Here is a 7,500-nt window from a genome sequence, read left to right as displayed (position 1 = left end):
GCTCTCTTCACAAGAGGCTTTATTAGGGAGTGCTAAGGCAAGGTTCTGTGCCCTCCACCCTCATCGCAACACCCATGGGAGCCTCCGGTCGTCAATAGACCGCCGCACCGGCCTCTGACTGACTCTCAGAATGGACGGAAAGAGCCGGGTAAGCCTTTCAAAAGATTCGACCACGTGCCGAAAACTTTAGACTTCCGTGAGCTCTCCGGCTTGCACCGAGACCCGAAGTCGACGTGCGAAGCACCACGGGACCCCTTTCGCCTGCAGGTCCCGAGCCGCCTTTATTTGCTGTTACGAGCATCGTGTGCCCCATACCTGCGTGACGAGCACCGCAGGGCGGCAGAGCCATCGCACTTGGCCGGGTGGCAGAGGAGGACCCGACTATTCACAGATAGCGGCCCAACGACTCCCAGAGCCGGTCGTGCGGCGCGCGAGGTCTGCTCTCTTCACAAGAGGCTTTATTAGGGAGTGCTAAGGCAAGGTTCTGTGCCCTCCACCCTCATCGCAACACCCATGGGAGCCTCCGGTCGTCAATAGACCGCCGCACCGGCCTCTGACTGACTCTCAGAATGGACGGAAAGAGCCGGGTAAGCCTTTCAAAAGATTCGACCACGTGCCGAAAACTTTAGACTTCCGTGAGCTCTCCGGCTTGCACCGAGACCCGAAGTCGACGTGCTAAGCACCACGGGACCCCTTTCGCCTGCAGGTCCCGAGCCGCCTTTATTTGCTGTTACGAGCATCGTGTGCCCCATACCTGCGTGACGAGCACCGCAGGGCGGCAGAGCCATCGCACTTGGCCGGGTGGCAGAGGAGGACCAGACTATTCACAGATAGCGGCCCAACGACTCCCAGAGCCGGTCGTGCGGCGCGCGAGGTCTGCTCTCATCACAAGAGGCTTTAGGGAGTGCTCAGGCAAGGGTCAGCCCGCAGCCTTCCTGGCAACACCCAGGGGAACCAGGCCACTCGCGTCTCTCGCCTTCATTTTCGACACGAGCGCCTGCGGAGGGCCACCACCACCCCTCCGATTGTCAAGAGACCTCCGCACCGGCCTCTGACTTACTCTCAGAATGGACGGAAAGAGCCGGGTAAGCCTTTGAAAAGATTCGACCACGTGCCGAAAACTTTAGACTTCCGTGAGCTCTCCGGCTTGCACCGAGACCCGAAGTCGACGTGCTTAGCACCACGGGACCCCTTTCGCCTGCAGGTCCCGAGCCGCCTTTTATTTTTGTTACGAGTATCGTGTTCCCCAAACCTGGGTGACGAGCACCGCAGGGCGGCAGAGCCATCGCGCTTGTCCGGGTGGCAGAGGAGGACCAGACTATTCACAAATAGCGGCCCAACGACTCCCAGAGCCGGTCGTGCGGCAGGCGAGGTCTGCTCTCATCACAAGAGGCTTTAGGGAGTGCTCAGGCAACGGTCAGCCCGCAGCCTTCTTGGCAACACCCAAGGGAACCAGGCCACTCGCGTCTCTCGCCTTCATTTTGGACACGAGCGCCTGTGGAGGGACGGCCGGAGTCAACGTGGGGTTTGCCCGCCCTCCAATAGTGTCAAAAGACCGCCGCACAAGTCTCTGACTGACTCTTAGAACAGACAGAAAGAGTTTGTCAAATCTGTCAAAAAATTGACAAAGTGTCAAAAATTCGACTTCCAAGAGCTCTCCGGCATGCACTCATACCTGTCATTAAAGTGCTATGCCCGTGGAACCGTTTTTCGGATGCCTTTCAGAACGGTCCCGCGCCGCCATTTTGTTCTAAAAATCGTGTTCCCATATATCTCCGGGTACCCCGCCAACCTCACTGCGGAAAAACTACAAGTGGCACTGAATGGGTCTGAATTCCAAATTTGACTGCATCGGTCTGGAACTCGGTCCGGTCAAAACCGTTTGGATTTTTCTCGGTCCGGACTTCCGCGACAGACAAAGTTAAAGTTTTCGGGCTGCAGGCACAAAACGACAGCTGGCCATTTGCCGGGCTCAATTCACCCAATTCCTCCGGCACTTCGGAGCACATGTTCGGTGTAAGTTTGCGAATCTTTCCCGATGCTGCAGCATTTTCCTCCGCTGACACTTAGAATATTTTTCACACTTTGCTGAAAATTTTTCTAAGTGTTTTTTTCCAAGTTTTCCTGGTTACTGATTTCTTCTTTTTAAACATTTTTCTAAGTTTTTCTGGTTACTGATTTCTTCTTTTTAAACATTTTTCGCAGTTTGTCTGGTTACTGATTTCTTCTTTTTAAACATTTTTCGCCGTTTTTCTGGTTACTGATTTCTTCTTTTTAAACATTTTTCGCCGTTTTTCTGGTTACTGATTTCTTCTTTTTAAACATTTTTCTAAGTTTTTCTGGTTACTCATTTCTTCTTTTTAAACATTTTTCTAAGTTTTTCTGGTTACTGATTTCTTCTTTTTAAACATTTTTCTAAGTTTTTCTGGTTACTCATTTCTTCTTTTTAAACATTTTTCTAAGTTTTTCTGGTTACTCACTTCTTCTTTTTAAACATTTTTCGCCGTTTTTCTGGTTACTGATTTCTTCTTTTTAAACATTTTTCTAAGTTTTTCTGGTTACTCATTTCTTCTTTTTAAACATTTTTCTAAGTTTTTCTGGTTACTCATTTCTTCTTTTTAAACATTTTTCTAAGTTTTTCTGGTTACTGATTTCTTCTTTTTAAACATTTTTCTAAGTTTTTCTGGTTACTGATTTCTTCTTTTTAAACATTTTTCTAAGTTTTCCTGGTTACTCATTTCTTCTTTTTAAACATTTTTCTAAGTTTTCCTGGTTACTCATTTCTTCTTTTTAAACATTTTTCTAAGTTTTCCTGGTTACTGATTTCTTCTTTTTAAACATTTTTCGCAGTTTTTCTGGTTACTGATTTCTTCTTTTTAAACATTTTTTCGCAGTTTGTCTGGTTACTGATTTCTTCTTTTTAAACATTTTTCGCCGTTTTTCTGGTTACTGATTTCTTCTTTTTAAACATTTTTCGCCGTTTTTCTGGTTACTGATTTCTTCTTTTTAAGCATTTTTCTAAGTTTTTCTGGTTACTCATTTCTTCTTTTTAAACATTTTTCTAAGTTTTTCTGGTTACTGATTTCTTCTTTTTAAACATTTTTCTAAGTTTTTCTGGTTACTCATTTCTTCTTTTTAAACATTTTTCTAAGTTTTTCTGGTTACTCACTTCTTCTTTTTAAACATTTTTCTAAGTTTTTCTGGTTACTGATTTCTTCTTTTTAAACATTTTTCGCCGTTTTTCTGGTTACTGATTTCTTCTTTTTAAACATTTTTCTAAGTTTTTCTGGTTACTCATTTCTTCTTTTTAAACATTTTTCTAAGTTTTTCTGGTTACTGATTTCTTCTTTTTAAACATTTTTCTAAGTTTTCCTGGTTACTGATTTCTTCTTTTTAAACATTTTTCGCAGTTTTTCTGGTTACTGATTTCTTCTTTTTAAACATTTTTCTAAGTTTTCCTGGTTACTGATTTCTTCTTTTTAAACATTTTTCGCAGTTTTTCTGGTTACTGATTTCTTCTTTTTAAACATTTTTCTAAGTTTTTCTGGTTACTGATTTCTTCTTTTTAAACATTTTTCTAAGTTTTTCTGGTTACTCACTTCTTCTTTTTAAACATTTTTCTAAGTTTTCCTGGTTACTGATTTCTTCTTTTTAAACATTTTTCGCAGTTTGTCTGGTTACTGATTTCTTCTTTTTAAACATTTTTCGCAGTTTTTCTGGTTACTGATTTCTTCTTTTTAAACATTTTTCTAAGTTTTTCTGGTTACTCACTTCTTCTTTTATAACATTTTTCTAAGTTTTCCTGGTTACTGATTTCTTCTTTTTAAACATTTTTCTAAGTTTTCCTGGTTACTGATTTCTTCTTTTTAAACATTTTTCTAAGTTTTCCTGGTTACTGATTTCTTCTTTTTAAACATTTTTCTAAGTTTTTCTGGTTACTCATTTCTTCTTTTTAAACATTTTTCGCAGTTTTTCTGGTTACTGATTTCTTCTTTTTAAACATTTTCCTAAGTTTTCCTGGTTACTGATTTCTTCTTTTTAAACATTTTTCTAAGTTTTCCTGGTTACTCATTTCTTCTTTTTGATCATTTTTCTAAGTTTTCCTGGTTACTGATTTCTTCGTTTTGAACATTTTTCTAAGTTTTCCTGGTTACTCACTTCTTCTTTTCAAACATTTTTCTTCGTTTTTCTGTTTACTCATTTAGCACTTTCAGGCACTTTCCCATCATTTCCTCGTTCCCGATTTCACCCTTTAAAACGCTTTCGGGCATTTCCCTAAGTTTTGCGGTTCACTCGTTTGGGACTCACTGACACCTTCTCTAGCTTCCCTGCTCACTTTTTTCGTACTGTTGAGAAAATTCGAACCCTTTCCTTAACTATGCCGGTTACTGACTTCACCGCTTCAGACCCTTGTCCCCGTAATGAAAGATACCATTTCCCACCGTGGGAAATGCACGAAAATCGGACTGAACACGGGGGAGGCTCCCCCCTCGAAGGCGAGACCGTCGGCAGAACCGCCGGGTCAAACCCGGCCGAGCTACCCGGCTTACAAGTCTCAAAGTCGGTATGAGCAGTCACGTCCACCCCCATTCCCTTTTGGACCACTTCCCACGGTTCCAAATGCATGAAAATCGGCCTGTACACGGGGGAGGCACCCGCCTCGAAGACGAGACCGTCGGCAGAACCGCCGGGTCAAACCCGGCTGAGCTACCCGGCTCGGAAGCGCCAAAGTCGGGTTGAGCAGTCACATTCACTCCCATCGACGTTTGGACCACTTCCCACGGTTCGAAATGCACGGAAATCGGCCTGTACACGGGGGAGGCACCCGCCTCGAAGAGGAGACTGTCGGCAGAACCGCCGGGTCAAACCCGGCTGTGCTAACCGGCTCGGAAGCGCCAAAGTCGGGTTGAGCAGTCACATTCACTCCCATCCCCTTTTGGGCAACTTCCCACGGTTGGAAATGCATGGAAATCGGACTGAACACGGGGGAGGCTCCCCCCTCGAAGGCGAGACCGTCGGCAGAACCGCAGGATCAAACCCGGCTGAGCTACCCGGCTTACAAGTCTCAAAGTCGGTATGAGCAGACACGTCCACCCCCATTCCCTTTTGGACCACTTCCCACGGTTCGAAATGCATGAAAATCGGCCTGTATACGGGGGAGGCACCCGCCTCGAAGACGAGACCGTCGGCAGACCCGCCGGGTCAAACCCGGCTGAGCTACCCGGCTCGGAAGCGCCAAAGTCGGGTTGAGCAGTCACATTCACTCCCATCCCCTTTTGGACCACTTCCCACGGTTCGAAATGCACGAAAATCGGCCTGTACACGGGGGAGGCACCCGCCTCGAAGACGAGACCGTCGGCAGAACCGCCGGAACAAACCCGGCTGAGCTACCCGGCTTACAAGTCTCAAAGTCGGTATGAGCAGACACGTCCACCCCCATTCCCTTTTGGACCACTTCCCACGGTTCGAAATGCATGAAAATCGGCCTGTATACGGGGGAGGCACCCGCCTCGAAGACGAGACCGTCGGCAGACCCGCCGGGTCAAACCCGGCTGAGCTACCCGGCTCGGAAGCGCCAAAGTCGGGTTGAGCAGTCACATTCACTCCCATCCCCTTTTGAACCTCTTCCCACCGTTGGAAATGCACGAAAATCGGCCTGTACACGGGGGAGGCTCCCCCCTCGAAGGCGAGACCGTCGGCAGAACCGCCGGGTCAAACCCGGCTGAGCTACCCGGCTTACAAGTCTCGAAGTCGGGTTGAGCAGTCACATTCACTCCCATCGACTTTTGGGCAACTTCCCACCGTTGCAAATGCATGAAAATCGGCCTGTACACGGGGGAGGCACCCGCCTCGAAGTCGAGACCGTCGGCAGAACCGCCGGGTCCAACCCGGCTGAGCTACCCGGCTTACAAGTCTCAAAGCCGGGTTGGGCAGTCACGTTCACCCCCATTCCCTTTTGGATCACTTCCCACGGTTCGAAATGCACGAAAACCGGCCTGTACACGGGGGAGGGTCCGCCCTCGAAGGCGAGACCGTCGGCAGAACCGCCGGGTCAAACCTGGCTGAGCTACCCGGCTTACAAGTCTCAAAGTCGGGTTGAGCAGTCACGTTCACTCCCATCGACTTTTAGACCACTTCCCACGGTTCGAAATGCACGAAAATCGGCCTGTACACGGGGGAGGCACCCGCCTCGAAGACGAGACCGTCGGCAGAACCGCCGGGTCAAACCCGGCCGAGCTACCCGGGTTAGAAGCCTCAGAGTCGGGTTGAGCAGTCACGTTCACTCCCATCGACTTTTAGACCACTTCCCACGGTTGGAAATGCACGAAAATCGGCCTGTACACGGGGGTGGCATCCGCCTCGAAGACGAGACCGTCGGCAGAACCGCCGGGTCAAACCCGGCTGAGCTACCCGGCTTACAAGTCTCAAAGTCGGGTTGAGCAGTCACATTCACTCCCATCGACTTTTGGGCAACTTCCCACGGTTCGAAATGCACAAGATTCGGCCTGAACACGGGGGACGCTCCCCCCTCGAAGGCGAGACCGTCGGCAGAACCGCCGGGTCAAACCCGGCTGAGCTACCCGGCTCGGAAGCGCCAAAGTCGGTATGAGCAGTCACGTTCACTCCCATCCCCTTTTGGACCGCTTCCCACGGTACGAAATGCATGAAAATCGGCCTGTACACGGGGGAGGCACCCGCCTCGAAGACGAGACCGTCGGCAGAACCGCCGGGTCAAACCCGGCTGAGCTACCCGGCTTACAAGTCTCAAAGTCGGGTTGAGCAGTCACATTCACTCCCATCGACTTTTGGGCAACTTCCCACGGTTCGAAATGCACAAAATTCGGCCTGAACACGGGGGACGCTCCCCCCTCGAAGGCGAGACCGTCGGCAGAACCGCCGGGTCAAACCCGGCTGAGCTACCCGGCTTAAAAGTCTCAAAGTCGGTATGAGCAGTCACATTCACCCCCATTCCCTTTTGGACCACTTCCCACGGTTGGAAATGCATGAAAATCGGCCTGGACACGGGGGAGGCTCCCCCCTCGATGACGAGACCGTCGGCAGAACCGCCGGAACAAACCCGGCTGAGCTACCCGGCTTACAAGTCTCAAAGTCGGTATGAGCAGACACGTCCACCCCCATTCCCTTTTGGACCACTTCCCACCGTTGGAAATGCACGAAAATCGGCCTGTACACGGGGGAGGCACCGGCCTCGAAGACGAGACCGTCGGCAGAACCGCCGGATCAAACCCGGCCGAGCTACCCGGGTTAGAAGCCTCAGAGTCGGGTTGAGCAGTCACATTCACTCCCATCCCCTTTTGAACCTCTTCCCACCGTTGGAAATGCACGAAAATCGGCCTGTACACGGGGGAGGCTCCCCCCTCGAAGGCGAGACCGTCGGCAGAACCGCCGGGTCAAACCCGGCTGAGCTACCCGGCTTAAAAGTCTCAAAGTCGGGTTGAGCAGTCACATTCACTCCCATCGACTTTTGGGCAACTTCCC

The sequence above is a fragment of the Chiloscyllium punctatum genome, unplaced genomic scaffold (assembly GCF_047496795.1).
Source record: "Chiloscyllium punctatum isolate Juve2018m unplaced genomic scaffold, sChiPun1.3 scaffold_827, whole genome shotgun sequence".
In the NCBI taxonomy this organism is placed as follows: domain Eukaryota; kingdom Metazoa; phylum Chordata; class Chondrichthyes; order Orectolobiformes; family Hemiscylliidae; genus Chiloscyllium; species Chiloscyllium punctatum.
This window is presented reverse-complemented; position numbering follows the sequence as displayed.